Below are 17,048 nucleotides of genomic sequence, written 5' to 3'. Positions count from 1 at the left end.
GTTAAGAGCTTAAGAAACAAATGGAAAAAAAGAAAATATATTTTATTCATATATTTGAAAATCTATTTATAATAATTATTATTTGTTTAAATTACATTGATATCTGAATTTATGTAAAAACCTAGACTTTCAAGCATCAAAATGTAATGTATTAATATGTATTCGAGTACAAAATTACATTCAGCTAGCCTAAACATCGTTTACTATTTTTTATTTATTTTTTTGCCTGGAAACGCAAAGAAATTCCAGGCAAAGATACACGCCTGCCTGTCGCGTGAAAAATAGGCGTCAGTTCTATTTCTAGCATGCACGCGTTTTCTGGAGACGCGCGTGTCACGCAGGCAGCGTGCAATAAAAACGGACACACCACGCAGCCAGTGTGTCTCCGGCCAGCGCGCGCGGCACCGCATCCGAGGATAAACGACTTCAAGCCGAATCTGTCCGAGCCCGTACGTCTCACACAATCAGAGAGTAAAAATACGGTATATTTTACGGGAAAATACTCAAACGGGAAGACAGCGGGAAAAGAGCTAAAATACGTGAGAAACCCGGAAAAAACGGGAGGGTTGACAGCTATGTCATTCATTCATTAACAATTTTATTCATATCAACAAGATGATATGTAACTTGTAACTTGCATAATCTGAAGGAGCACCAAGGCTTAATGTACCTACTGTGTAATACCACTTCACCACAGCTACAAAGCCTGCAGTTTTGTTAATATTTGAAAAATGTATACTTTACTGTTGGAGCTGTGTTGTAGTGCACAAAGAATAACCAACGCATTATCATCCTTTAGCGTCATATAGAACGCTATATGACAAAACGGCGCTATACTACGCACATGGCACCCGTTATCGTTAATATAACACGCGCTGTGAGGGCTAAGTTTAGGTGTGGGGTAGGGTGTGCGTGTCATATTCATGCTAAAGTATTTATGATGTCTTGGGTTTGCGTGTTATATTAACGATAAAGGGTGCCATGTGTGTAGTATTGCGCCGTTTTGTCATATAGCGTTTTATGTGACGCTAAAGGATGATAACGGGCTGGAATAACAGACAAAGACTCAGATTCAAATCTGATAAATATCCTGATCACCATGTTTTTTTTTTGTTTTTTTTTAATTATTATTATTTCAAAGTAAGAATAATAATAAGTACTAACAGGAAAAGGTTGTGGCCTGAAAAAAAGAAAAATAAATAAGTAGCCAAAAAGAGCAGGATTGGCAGAAAAAAAATGCAAGCAGAACGGAAAAAAAAGTGTAACGCTGCGTTGTGCTCTGGGTGTCTGCTGAAATTGAAGAGAAGAAAGAGTGACACACGGGGCCGTATCATCTCTGCTGTGTAGGCCGAAGCTGGCAGCAAACCTAAGCTGGCCAAAGCTTCTAAAAGCCTTAACATTGTCACTACAAATTTCTGTGCTCATGACAGAAAATGACATTGTGTGCTCCAGCCAGAGGGAACCTGGAGTCATGCTACAGGCGGTGAGGGATAAGCAGATGTTACTGCCCGAGGAGGGGCTGGATTGTTTGCTTCTCCAAAGGGCCTGAGGGAGGAGGAACCATTGAAAGCATGCACGAGGAGAGCCAAAACAAGAGAAGGTAACCTTGCCTTGAGTCCTCTTCACTGGAGTGTGTGCACTTACAATATTTCACCTTGTGTCTTCGGTGCTCGGCTGACCGTGCTGTCAAAATGATTCTGAGATGGAGCGATTTCTAGAAATCCCTTGATTCTTGTCCCTGAAACCGCTTTTTGCAGGTAGACTCTGGAACCCAGCTTTTATGTTGGACATCAAGTGATGACATCGAAAATGTTTATTGTACAGAAGTACACAACAATCTCCTTACAATAAAAAAATAGAGGATTTTTGTCTGGTTTTCGCATTCTCATCCTAGGGTGTCACATTGTGATGTTTTTTTTGACAATGCGTCTAAATCCGACGCACATGGCACCCTTTAGCATCAATATAAAGTATGGGTTGGTTTAGGTCTGGGGTAGGGTTAGGGTTAGACCACTAGGAGGCGCCTTCTGGCCCAAATATATCTGCATCTCATATTGACGCTAAAGGGTGCCATGTACATTGGATGACGCCTTGGGATGAGACCGGGCTGAATCGTGATACAAATACAAAAGAGAAATGGTTTGAGGAATCAGCGCAGTCTCATCCCAAGACGTCATATAACTGACGTCTTGGGACGTCTTTTGACCATACGTCAACATCCGCCTTTTTAGGGTACCCTTAAACGTCGGTTAGATGACGTTATCGAACCCCAGACCTAAACCTACCCCGTCACCTAACTGACGTTAAAGGTAAGATAAAGGTATCACAGTCATTCAGTGAGTACAGGTTTGATTCTTTAATAACCACTGTTTGGTCAGGCGTGTAAAAGTGCTAAAGTTAGTGCAAGAGATAATTTCATTTTTTTTTTTTTTTTTTTTTTTTTTTTTTTGCAGTGTGAGCATTCATTTATGTTGTCGAGAACTGTGCTTGATAAAAAAATAAAATAAAAAAAAACACTGGCAATTGCACAAAACACAAAATGTGTATTTTTTTATGGCTTTTAAGCATGTTATGAAACTCGGCCAAGTTTTCATCTGCCTAATTTGAGTAGATTCTACCAGATGACAAATGAATTTGCCCCAAATTAATGTAGAGTTTGATTGGATACACAACCTTTGGCTTCAACAACAAAATATATGAAACACAAAAGCTGATACGCCTAACAAATTCTGCAAGATATTATATGATTATTTGCATTGTTTTTCCGTAAAAGTCAAGCTCATGACACTGTCACATGAAATTGTTCAATCCTCCATCATTATCAATTGGAGTAATATTATGTAACAAGAAAGCATTGCAAGCATCGACCTGTCAACTATTCATGTTCTCCTTGATGACAGATGATTTGATATACCGTTCAAGGTCTTTCTTGCAGCTGCATTAAGACTTTCTTTAGGCTGCCCTGATGGTTGACCTGCTATTGCCCTACAGACAGCACCCATTTGAAGGGTCATGGAGCAGATTGGTCCCTTCACCCATCAATCACAGATTCTCTTCCTTACACCCCCTCTGGTCCCCTTTCCTGCACTGTTTGACACAGTTGCAATAGAAAGATCTATGTGTCCCCTCAGGACCACGATAAGAACCTACATCACCTAAAGACTCAGATCTGACAGCATGCTTCTGTTTCTTCACATCTCTGGTTTAAACTCACCATTGGAATTCATTGAAGTGAATCAGTTCAAAGTATTAATTTCACTGAATCAATTCAGCAGTCTGATTCAATGGTTCACTACAAATGTCTCATTGTGGGATTTTAATACCATTTGTTTAATAACAAATTAATATATTGCATATAATTGTCAGCAATAGTTGATGTAAAACAAAACTAAAGAGCTGGAACTGATCAGTAAACGTTTAATGGAAATAAACTTCTCAGAACACTACAAAGACTAACTAAAACTAAGGGCTAAACTGTATACTCTAACACTATAGGGATGAAACAAGGTAATTGATTAACCATTTCTTAAAGTGTGACACATGATGGTAAATTAAATGCTTATGACAACAGATAAACAGAAGCCAAGTAAACTGAAGTGAGACCAGTGCAAACACTAAACTCCCAACAAAACTCATACTGACTTCATTATCATATTGGGAAAAAATATAATTTTATTTACAGCAAATTTACGTTTACACGACAACGATGTATAAAAAAAATAACGTTGAAAAATATGCTGTCAGGCCAGTAGTTGGCGATGCCGTTGTCACTTTGTAAAGAAACACTATGCACCTGTTGACTGAACACGTAACACACATGACGTCAACGTTTTTGTAGTTTAAACTGAGGCAATAACGGGATTGGCCGACAGGCGGACGACCAGGACTCGGTCCGGCATTGAGGCCAAGTGCAGGCGCTTCTACAGTGACCTGTTCGCCAGCAAGGTCCCTGGCCCCTCACCTAACCTTCAGCTTGACCAGCTACCGCCCATCCTGCCAGTGCTGGAAAGCGAGGTCCGACATGCAGTCGACCAGGCACAGGCAGACCGGGCGCCCGGCCTGGACGGCGTTGAGATCGGCCTGCTCAAGGCCGGCGGCCACTCACTTTGGACAGCCATGCCGGCCCGATTCAGCCGCTACATGGCACAATGCCAAATCCCCAAACAGTGGAAGATAGCCAAGACAGTACTGCTGTTCAAGAAGGGTGACCGCGAGCTGCTCAGCAACTACCGGCTGATCACACTGCTGTCGGCCGTGTATAAGATCTTCACCATGGTGCTGCTCAACCGGTTGGCCAAGCAGCTGGGCGAACAGCAGCCCGTCGAGCAGGCTGCTTTAGATCTGGCTTCAACACCATTGACCATGTGCAGGTACTGAACCAGCTGCTCGAGCGGGCCAGGGAGTATAAGATGCCACTGGTACTGGCCTTCGTCGACTACGAGAAGGCCTTCGACTCGTTCGAGATCAACGCCGTGCTGCTCGCCCTCCAACAAGAAGGCATCGGGGCCGAGCATGTGGCCCTGCTGCAGGAGATGAACAGCAAATGCGGCACTACCATCGCCTTGTTTGACCGGCCGGCTTACCTGTAACATCGACGTCGGCTGCGGGGTCAAGCAGGGGGACACCATCTCGCCCAAACTTTTCACCGCCTGCCTCAAGCAAATTTTCTGGCAGCTCTACTGGGAAGAGGTCGGCATCAAGATCAATGGCCACTGGCTCAATCACCTGCGCTTTGCCGACGACATCGTGTTGATAGGCTGCTCAGCAGTCGATGTACAGCAGCAGCTCGACCAGCTCAACCAGGCTGGCTCTCGGTTCGGCCTCAAAATCAATCTGGCCAAAACCAAGTGGATGCGCAACGACGCGCTTAATGTCGGTCAGCACCATCTCCAGCAAGTCGATAGCTACATCTACTTAGGACAGGAGCTTACCACCAACCACAATCTACCCGGACATTAGGGCCGCCCTATTCAAAAGCTCCGTCCTGCCGGCCATGCTCTATGGGGCCGAGACCTGGGCAACGACGGCGGCCGACCGGCAAAAGCTGGCCGTGACTGAACGCGCAATCGAGCGCCGCGTGATCGGGGTTAAACAGATCGACTACGTCCACAATGAGCAGCTGGGGGCATGGCCAGGGTGGCTGACGTGGTGGACCTGGCCGACAAGGCCAAGAAGCACTGGGCCGGGCACCTGATGCGGCGGACGGACGAAGGAAATCACCGTCTTGTTGCCGATCGACATCAAGCGCCCTGCAAAACGATGGCGCAACTCGCTATGACAAGAGCTTGGACACAATTGGATGGGACTCGCCCAGGGCCGACAGACCTGGGCTTCTCATTGTGGTCTGCGCTGACCACCTTTGGCCAACGAAGACAGACCGATTCTGGATTATATATATATATATATATATATATATATAAATATATATATATATAAATATATATATATATATATATATATATATATATATATATATATATATATATATATATATATATAAATATATATATATATATATATATATATATATATATATATATATATATATATATATTTATATATAAATAGGACGTTATAAATAGGACGTCCTATATATATATAATTGAAATTATATATATATAGGACGTTTTGTTGCTTCGTCGACCAAAGCGCAAGCGTATCTAGCTAGACCGGAAACAAAACAACAGGCACACCACACACACTCGTTTGGGCTTGCGAGCTGGCCAAATAGTTGGTTAACGTTACGTTTTGAGTGGATGACGAGCGCGAGGATTCCGATAAGATTCTGAATGGAAATTTTACTTTAATAAAAAGTTGCCAAATGGTTCAATTGACAAGACCAAAGTGATTTGTTTGTTTTGTCGTTGTGAACTGAGCTATCATCATCGCAGCACGTCCAGTCTGAAATACCACTTGATCGCCAAGCACACACACACAGCTGATTCAAATTCTCCCCGCCCCCGCGTCAATATCAGGACCTCGTCAGTATTTCTTTCACCCTTTTATTGATGGACAGTGTTACATTGAGATATTATTTGCTCCAAGTGAGAATGTTAGTGTGAAATTGAACACTGTTTTGTGATTGAAATTGAACAGTATATGCCAATGTTGTTTTCAGTAAATAAAAAAAAAACATTTCCACAAAGCAAGCCGATCAACTTTTCCATGTTGATAAGAGCTTTAAAATGAGAAAAAAAATAATGCGAGAAAAAGAAACCAAGAGACATTTAAAATAGATAAAAATGTGCGATTAATCGCGAGTACGACATTAATGCGATTAATCGCAATTAAATATTTTAATCATTTGACAGCACTAATATATATACTGTATACTTTTTCACAAGGGCAAATACCTTATAGTTATATCAATGCTTTAAAAAATATATTGAACACCAGTTTATCTTATCTTATCAACTATTTTCATCAGCTTGGTATATGTTTTGACAGAGGTATTTATAATCATATAGTGACGTGTTGATCGATGTGTGTTTGAGCCATGGAGAAAAGCCTGTCTGACTGCTGACTAATTGTGTGTTTCTCATTTCAGTTAAACTCACACAACTCTCTTTCAGCAGGCTTCCCTTTGACTGACAGTCCGACAAGACGTTCAGGGAGAGCGTCTCTTGCGCAATCCTTTTAATGTATGGGTTATTGCCTTGAGAATTTCTGTGAACACCCTGAAATGCCATCTGCGATATCTCTTCATCAAACATCCAACAGAAACTTGCAGATGGGAGGTTATCAAGGAGTATAGAAAATGTTAGACACAGTCAAACTATCCTAAAACCCAGAGTACCGATTTGTCAAAATGAATTGTGGTCAAGTAATAATTTCAAGGAAAAAGCATTCCCATGTGAAAACTGTTCACCCCCCCCCCCTCTCTCTCTCTCTCTCTCTCTCTCTCTCTCTCTCTCTCTCTCTCTCTCTCTCTTTCTCTCTCTCTCCCTCTCCCTCTCCCCCCCCCCCCCCCAACAGGCACATCACAGAAGCCTGATAAATCACAGCCCAGGTGCTGCTCTAATTTGTCAAATTCTCTCACTGCAGTCAGTATTAACCTATCTGTCATTGCTTCGATCCCACCAGCCGACTTGGATGCTTTCACTTGTGTGCTTACTCATATTGCTCAGTATAGTTGTGTTTTGACATTGCTAAATGAGAAGCCTTGGGTGATTAAAGATTTCCTTTGAAGGCTAGAGTCACAGGAGCGTTTGTGTGAAGCTTTCGGGGGACTTATGTGGATTGTGTTTAACCACAGGTCATTTTTGATGGAAAGAATCTCTATTGATTGAGGCATTGTGTGGCAACTTCTTTGTCATTTGATCATCTTGAGTCGAGCACTGCACTTAAGGCCTTCCTTCAGCTGCATTTACTTCAACGTTTATGTTGTAAAACAGAATGTGTGTAAATCAATCTGATGATATGTTGATGATATTTACTTATTGAATCCAGAAAAACAAGACGGGTTAAACCTGACATGACAGGCCTTATAGTATATATTTTACGAGTACAACTCTATGCCAGTTGTATAGGTGCACCTGGAGTGATTAAAATGTGATGGGTAGGTGGTCCCATCATATGCAAAAGAATGCAGAGGTGTCATAACTTGTTGTAAAACCACAGTTTTGCTGGATTAACGTGTATGATTGATTGTCTGTCAATGTTCTATTGAAGTCTGTTTGGTGAATCATGTTGACAGCCTCTGGCATAATTTCAGAGCCTTGATTGTTATGCAGTTTGTTTTTTAACATCATTTTTTTTCCATCTATTTTTGACCATTGTATTCAAAACGGTCACTACATAAGAGACATTGGTGACAGATGTGTGATCAAAAATATTTTATTAGCAGTAATTTAAGTAACGATATTGAGATTATACAGTAGGTGTCAGATGTGGCTGTAGAGAAGCGTACAATGAAGGTCTATAATAAATTCACAAACTAAAACTCACAGGAGATTAACATGCAACCATGTTTAAACAAAACAAACGTTTAAACAAAACGTTTATACTGACAAAAACGGACAATGAACTGAAGAAACAAAGCTTAAATTCACAGACGTGGTAATCGAGGTACAAACAGATCAGATGTAGAGCTAATTAATGACCAAGAAAACTAACTAGGAAATCAGGCTGGTAAAACAGGAATGGAACGGAGTGAAAATTAAATCACAACTGTCTACATGTTGCAATAATATGTGGTTTTCATTTCAGTTAATAACATCTTGGTTATCCTTACTGTAATTTCAGAATTACTCATATCCGAGTAAATATTAGTACTCTAAGTTGTTTAATTTGAGGGCTGCTAGAAAGTCATTTAAACTAATACTCAATTATTAAAGCAAATTGTTAGGGGAGTAAAGTACACACACTGATTAAAACTGGAAGCACACTTACTGTTTAATTTGTTTTAAATCACCTGCAAATGGAATCATCAATTATGTTTCATCAGAATTTTATATTTTTTATCATATGTTTCTTAGCTGACTGTATGGGAAAACTCAGTTTATCAGAAAACTGAAGCCTGATTGGTTTGCATCTGCGCACCTGCACAGACAAATGGCCTTTCAGCCCTCCACAACAGGTGGGGTCAACAGCCTAAATAAGTCGCAATGGATGCCATTTTGTCAGAATCTTTCGGCTGGAGTAGTGGCGAGCGTCAACTCGACACACAGCACGGCCAGCTGCCATGCTACGAGCACAGAATGGAGTCTGTACTGCGAGCCAATCCTAAGGGCACTTGGGGTCAGGGCCCTATTGTATGCTTATAATCAGGAGAAAATACATGGAGGCAAAGCTGTAATTTACCTGACCCTCAGGCTGGACCTCTTTGAGACAGGATATCCTAGCCCAGCAGGACCCTTTCAGGGGCCTGGGACTAACTTTAAACAGACAGAATCCGTGCTTGAAGAGCAGGGACGTCTACTTTATAAAACCTGGCAAAGGTGGACCGCAAGGACCAGTCGGCCACCCCACCGATGTCATCAATGGACTCCCCACTTGACCCTGCCCAGGAGGAGGCAGTTCCTCTGGTGGACTGAGCCTGTTCTCCTATAGGACACGTTAATCCCAAGGAACCAGTGCTATTGCTTACACTATCCATCGAGATGGATGGTGTCTGCTTTGTGACTGGCAGCCCCCTAGAGTGGCCTCCAAAGCAGATTAGGTGTGATGATTGCTCGTCCTCAAATCGGGAAGTTTAGGGAGCGCTATGACATCGGCTCTGAAGGTCATGAAGAGTACTGTGATTAGGTCCAAAATGACAATGACGCGTCCAATGAGAGCACCTGTAGGTCCCCAACTCGCTTGACTGATGCTGGTTTAGCAGGAGGGCAATCTTGATCTAAAGGGGTTGGAGCTTATTCGTCAGAAGCAACTCGATCGGAGGGTCTCGAAGTGCCCTAAGGACTGTTGGCAGATCCTTGGGCAGAACTGTGAGGGGGAGAGGCGGAATTAGCCCCCTGGCACTATAAATGAACTTCACAATTAGGTTGTTTCTTCCAACTGATTGGGGCATGGTGCTCAACAATGGCAATCACATACACTTTGAGCTGAGCTTAGACTATTGTGAAGGCTCCACAACTGGCTGGGGAAATGAGGGAGGGAGCAGGGAGCAAAGCTTCTGGAGGCAAGGCATACAGGCTTGAACAGGGCCAGTCGTGGGCCAACACATCCTGTTCATTTGAGAAGAACATTAAGCAGTGGAAGTTCTCTTTCGAGGCAAAGAGGTCTACTTCTGCTCACCTGAAGATACTCAAAATCACCTGCACCGTCTGAGGATTCTGTCCTCCATTTCCCTGGAGACAGTCCATTTCAGGACAGCATGTCCACTCCCTTGTTCAGAGAGCCTGGCACATGCACCTTGTGCTGAAGACACTAAACAGAGGTTGTGCTGAGCCCAAAAGAGGAGGCGACACATCTGTTGTGACCCGAGTCCCCCCTGGTGGTTTATGAAGGCCACCACTGTCGTGTTGTTCGACCAGACCTGCAGAAGTGGCCCTGTATGGCTTAGAGGGGTGAACAGCCTAGGCTTTCCATCCCAGGCGGGGGAGAGCTTTTGGTGCCGTCAACAATGGTAAGGGCAGGCGAAGCAGAAGATTGGACATGGGCCGAGTAAGGGGCTCGCCATAAACTGGTAAGCAAATTAATGAAAGGGGTAGGTCGCTGATGGTTAGTGTGCCTAACCACTCTATACCGAACTCACAAGAAGTTCAGGCCGGTCCTCCATGGAGTCCGACCACTTCTCTGTATTCATAGCTGCAAATATCTTTGGCAAATATCTCATCTGAGCCCTTAAAGGAGTCCAAAATGCAGGAGAAGTGCACAGAGGAATTCTTTTGCTGTAGGGAGAGTGAGGTGTGTGGGACATGGGCCAGCGTTTGCTCACTTTGTCCTGTCTGCTCAGCCCTGTGACTCCACTGTTACCGGTGGAGCACAAGAAGCGGAGTCACTTTTTTAAGAGAAAGCGGTCCGTGAGCGCAGCAAAATGAGACTCATGTTTTCTCAGTCAGAACAATCCATATCTGAACGTGGCAAAAACTCTGGCAAAAATTTGCTCTTTTAGTCTGGATAGCCACAAGGGAGAAGCACCAAGCTGTCGGTGCTGTTCTCAGCTGCAGTGCTGTCAATTGCATTCTCATTTTCTATGGCAAGTATGTTCTCTTCTTCCGTGAGTCCGTGATGAGATGATCTTGGCGCTGAAGTAGAAAGATTGAGGAAATGGCATCCAGCACCTACTTATATAGGCAGTCAGCCATGCCCGTTTTGGTGGCCTGAAAGGCCTTTGTCTATGCAGGTTCACAGACGTAAACTAATCAGGCTTCAGTATTATGAGATATGGAGTTACTCCATATCGTCAGCTAAGAAACTGATGCAATGCGAGTGAACCATATTGAATTTTTCAAACCAAACCAAACCAAAATTAAAAAAAATGAATGCAATAATGATTAACAGATTATATGTTAAGGAATACAGAAAAAAAAGGTTTGGAAACACTGTGTTAGAAAATTTCAGTGAGAAAAGCATTTGTTAAAACAAACAAGACTGATATCTCAGGATTACAGTTTTTTTTCCCTCCCATTTTTTGACTTGCTTTCTGCCTCCAACTCCATTTTTTTCACCAAAGTACAAGCCCACAAATTCTGTCGAATATGCACACACACACACAGACTGTTCAGTATCTCCCCAAAACACTCAATCAGTCAAAAGCTGCTTTCTGTAGTTCCATATCAAAGCCTTGCCCATGCTTTCTGAGAAGCGACGGTTGAGGCAGAATAAGGGGTTGGTAAGTGCCATCGAGATGCTTAATGCATGCCTGCAGACAGTCTTTGGCTAGTTCAGCCAGCACGTTATCAGTGGAAGCCGGTAGATCCCCCTCCCCAAACACTAATTCCCAGCCTGGGCAGAAAGACCCTCATAGTCGAGCAAATGGATTTACTGCTGCCAGTCGCGGGCCGGGATCTGCATTGCAAAACACATATGTGCTCAAGTCACTGACGACAGGGAACACAGACTGGGCTGGCTCAGACAACTGCCTCTGTTTGTGCCGTATTTGTGCCTTCGCTCGCTGGCTGTCAATAGCATGACTGTGATTCTCAGAGTGGATTTGTATGTTACACAAGTGACCAAAACAGATACTTGTTCTTGCAATTGTGTTGTGATGTGAAATATTTTCTCTTCTTCCCATTTGTATTTGTAAAAGTTGTATTTAACATAAACAAATATTGATAAATGCTTTAGAATTATTTTGCATTGTTAGATCATGTTAGCCAATGGGACCTTATTGTAAAGTGATCTTATTTTGTATATGCATTGCAAGCTGCAATGGTTTTATTTATTTATGTATTTATTTATTATTATATTTATTATTCTTTGCTGCTGCCATATTGAAGCTATTTGAAAATTGCAGATAGAAATGTGTTCCACACGACCAGACTGATCTCATGAAGTAGCGTGTGTATGACACGCCAATTCGTATTTCCATTTTTGGCGTGCCATCAAGACGCATAATCGCCTTTCAGCGTGTTTATGAACACCGTTGACTTACCGTTATATAAATATATGACTTACCTCAACCCCGTCCCTAAACCTAACCGTCACTGGGGTTAATGGCATTTATGACTGTTCCCTTACCATCCTAGGTAAAAAAAAGTTATGACTTACCTCAACCCCATCTCTAAACTTAACCGTCACTGGGGTTAATGGCATTTATGACTGGAGATTTGACTGCGTGTTCAGACACGCGTAATGACGCGGACGTTAATGGCGTAGACATATACGCATACACGCGGACACACGCGGATAGCACAAAATGCGTGGAGATAACACGCCACCTGACTCGAAAGTGGCGTATATGTTTACGCAAAAGTCATGATGTCATGTTGACACGACTGTTATAGAATCTCATACTCGAAATAGATGGTTAGATATTAAAGTAATGAGTAATATGAATTGCAGGTCAGGAAACCAGAGTGTTAGCAGTATAGAAATGATGAATGGATGAACTAACTTAAAAGTAAGGAAAGTAGTCCTTTTCTCAAACGAGTCTCATGTGTGTGACTGCGGTGTGTGCTTAAATACTGTGGTGATGAGTGTGCTGATCATGTGCAGATGATGAGCAGGGGGAATGCTGGGAATTGTAGTCTAGACTGAGTGAGGGAGGATCAGTGCATTATTTTGACAAAGACAAAATAATACCTGAATTTACACAAAAAGTACTGTTCACTATTTTGCACACTCAAGATTAAACCATTAAAGGAGCACTTCACCCATTTCAACATTAATCTTTATTGAAAGTGGATCATATATGTAGTCGGAATTTGAAATAAATTTTGAATTTGGTGCCCTCTTGACCGAGAAAAGACAGAAAATAACCGAGGGGCGCATTTGTATGTAAGACAACAGCTCCCACAATGCACCACATTGTAAAGCTCCGCAAGCCACACCCACTAATCCGGAACCATTGGTATGGTTGAATTGGATTATCAAGGGCAGCTGCATAGGAATAGCTTAATTTGTTTTTGTGCAAGTGAGATGAGTAAATGCCCTCCCACATTTAGTCTAGAACTACAATAACCATCATGTTGACACCGCTTCTGTTTTAATGGGAGAACAAAGTATCTTGTGTTACTTTTTTGAAATAATAACTCAAATATTTTTGTTGTAAATTTAAAAGCATTGTTTTACTTTACTTACTTGGAAAAAGTAATCTGATTACGTATTATTTGTAATGCGTTACCCACAACTCTGTACACCACTATCACAAAACACTGCAAACAGTAATTACACAAAATAAAAACAGTATTCCTGTTTTCTTTTGAAATATGTGTTATTTGGGTTCTTAACAAAAAATATAATCTTATTTAATTATATTTGTTTAAATCCTAAACATCCGTTATGCGTAATTCTGCAAAGGATATGAAAACTAACGAGAAAAGAGGACTCATGCTTTTTTTTTGGGTCCTATAACAGTGCTGTAGCTGTATTGTAAATATGTAGAGACTGTGAAGTCTAGAACAAAGGCGCCCTTCCTCTCGCTTCTTTAATATGCTCTGACAATGGATGAAGGTTTCATTTGCACCTAATCAGATCCAGTAAGACATGCCCAGATGCATCCACCAATAACTAAGGTCATATGACAGACAGGACATGAGGCTAATTCCTGAGAGAGAGACCCTCACATCTCATAAACGTTAGGAAGTTCCCAGCATACCCTTCTGGGCCCCACCAGTTCCAGTGAAATATTAAAGGCTTACATCTGCCATTATGCACATCATGCATTTGATTAAACCTGATGTATGCACAATTACTTTGCTGCAGTCAGTGTTAAACAAAATAATCATTTAAAAGTTTAGCATTTAGACAAATTCTGTAATAACAGAAAAACTCTCAGCAGTTCAATGTCTTAAAATGAACAAATACACCTGCAAAACAATGTAAAACAATGATATACTTTGACATCACTTAAAGGGATAGTTCACCTTAAAATGAAAATTCTAGCATTGTTTACTCACCCTCAAGTTGTTCCAAACCTCTATGGGACCTATCTTCCACCCGGCGCAAATGCTTTTATACACAAACGCATTTATCATTCCAATTTTGCACCAGCCCAAAGCGGGCTTTTCCTTCCACAGACGCACGTCGGTAAACTAGGGAATGAACTTGCGCTCCCTGGGTGGTTCGGCGCAAAAAAAGGAGGCGTGTTTCGGCGCAAACAATCCCCACTGCTATTTTGCAGTTCCAGAAAACAATTGTCACAACCAGAAAAAAAATAGTCTAAAGTCAGTGGCGCATTGCACGTACTTTCAGATGCTATTTTAAGCGCGCATGCTTGGCCAGTGTGAACAACACGCATACACTGTAGATTATTCTCTCATCCACACAGATGCATTTTACTGTTTGCAAATGATACATTATTATAAGGAAAACTATTAAAACACGAGGGGAATTATTGTTGTGTTCATGACAATAGGAAAAATAGAAGCTTACACGTTTACCCAAATTATTATATGCATGTTTAACCGAAGCTAATTTGGGTGTGTTTGTCCCATCCCAAATGTCACTTCTCTTTCTTTTACGGCCCTGACGAGAACATCGATCTCTGAAACGATTGTGAAGCGCGTCTGGTAAATGCAATAGTATTTCGTCATGGAACAAGCGCACCTCGTTCATCATGCTCTTTAAGGGAATGTGATATGACGCTCTGATTGGTTTATTTCACGTTACGCCCAAACCACACCTATGAATAATGAAGCTACTCCAGACCAACCCCTTTTAGATTTGCGCCAGGCGCAAGAGGCATTTATCCCGCCGGGAAAATAGCAACAGCGCCGAGATCCGCCCACAAAGTTACTTGTGCTTTACGTTTTGAAACTTGCGTTTCAGATCGTTAAAATAGGGCCCTATGTGTTTATTTGTTCTGCTGTACACAATGGAAGATATTTGGAAGAATGTTTTACTCAAACAGATCTCAATCCCCATTGACTTCCATAGTATGTATTTTTTCCTACTATGGAAGTCAATGGGGATTGAGATCTGTTTGAATAAAAAATTCTTCCAAATATCTTCCTTTGTGTTCAGCTGAACAAATAAACACATAGAGGTTTGGAACAACTTGAGGGTGAGTAAATGATGAAAGAATTTTATTTTTGGGTGAACTATCCCTTTAATACTTTGCAACCTGCAGCAAAGTTGTTTTCTTTAATTATATTTGAAGAGTTCAGATGCAAAAGCCTCTAAATGCCATTTGAAATTTTCTTCTAAAATGACCATTTTTATCAAGCTTGTATATTTAAGTTCAGTAATTTCACTAAATTGACAATTAATAGGTAATTATCATTGCCATTTAAGTGAAATTACTGAACTTAAATATACAAGCTTGATAAAAATGGTCATTTTAGAAGAAAATTTCAAATGGCACTTAGAGGCTTTTGCATCTGAACTCTTCATATATATATATATATATATATATATAGTACATGAGTTGAATTGTAAGTTTTAAATAAGTTTTCTATTGTACTATATTGTAAAATTTAATTAAATTGTAATTTATTCCTGTGATCAAACCTGAATTTTCAGCACCATTAGTCCAATCTTCAGTGTCACCATTAGTGATCCTTCAGAAATCACTCTAATATGAAGATTTTCTTCTCAACAAACATTTCGTATTATTATCAATGGTGAAAACAAGTTCAAAAGAACAGCATTTATTTGAAATATAAATCTTTTGTAAGATTATAAATGTATTTTTTGATAATTTAATGCAAGGATTAATTTCTTTCCAAAAAAATAAAAAATAATAATAATAATAATAATCACACAGACCCCAAACCTTTGAATGGTAGTGTAGGTGAACAAGTAAACTAATAAACTTAAATCATGACTGACCATAATTGCTGTTATTCTTTTAATATAACACGACCTGTTAGAAGCAAGTTTACAAACTACCTCTAATTCCTTAACTTGGTGACAGGCCTCAATTGTTTGAGGAAACACTTCTCTATCTATAGCAAGCTATCTAAAGCTGTTCCTACCTCCGCTAATTGCTAATGTGTGCTCTGTGTTGCTAAATGTGGCACTACATGCTTTATTCTTGTCTATGGCAAGAGACACTTTTACTTTCCAGTCTGACATACCTGTGTGGTTGCTGTCCGCTGCTATTCCAGGAAGTCTTGACCAGGGTTGTTGTATGTAAAATAAAGTTAAATTAAATTAAAATTCAATAAATAAACAAACAAACAGTCAAAACAAACAGTCCTGATCCTGGAGGGCCACTGTCCTGCATATTTTCAGGCTGGTTTGTTGAGAAAAGTTGGAGCTAAACTTTACAGGACAGTGGCCCTCCACGACTGACTTTGAACACCCCTGGTCCTGCTGCTTAGTTTTTGGTTCATTAATATTAGTTTGGTCAATCGTGGCATTTGGGAAATGGCTTACTGGAAATGTTGTAATTCCTTCCTCAGTCATCAAAAATAGAGGATTATTATTAAAAAAAAAAAAATTGGCCAGCCTTTATATAACTACTTTAAAAAAAAATACAGGGACAATGCATTTGTTGTGTTTGTGTTTTATTCCACAACACCTGTTATTGAGTATCAAATAATTGGATAAGACTTTATTTTAAGCTGTCCGTGTTACAGTGTAATTGTTCATTTAAATACTAAGTAATAAGAATGAACTGCATGTACTTTTAGGGTTGGGGTTAGTTGCATGCAATTCTGCACAAATTATCATGTAAAAAGGGCACTAAAATAAAGTGTTATGATTGCATCATGTTAATAAAGTGGGACAACAAATTGCATATAGTCCCTTTATATTATTTTTGCTGTTTTATATAGCCTAGTAGTATGTTTTATACAATATTTTTTTTTTTGCATTTTATAAAATATTCTGAAAATTTGAGGAGAACAGCAAATATGATGGTATTGCAATTTACAGAAACATGGATGCATGCTAAACTACACATATGATGTCCGAAAGACATTGTTGTTATATCTGTTGCAATACCAGTGTTTGAACGCACAAATGTAATTGTGTCACAGGAATCCAAGCCGTCA

This window comes from Pimephales promelas, chromosome 12 (genome assembly GCF_988280905.1).
Source record: "Pimephales promelas chromosome 12, fPimPro1.hap1.1, whole genome shotgun sequence".
Lineage (NCBI taxonomy): Eukaryota > Metazoa > Chordata > Actinopteri > Cypriniformes > Leuciscidae > Pimephales > Pimephales promelas.
The sequence above is the reverse complement of the archived record's forward strand: the minus strand, read 5'-3'. Positions refer to the sequence as shown.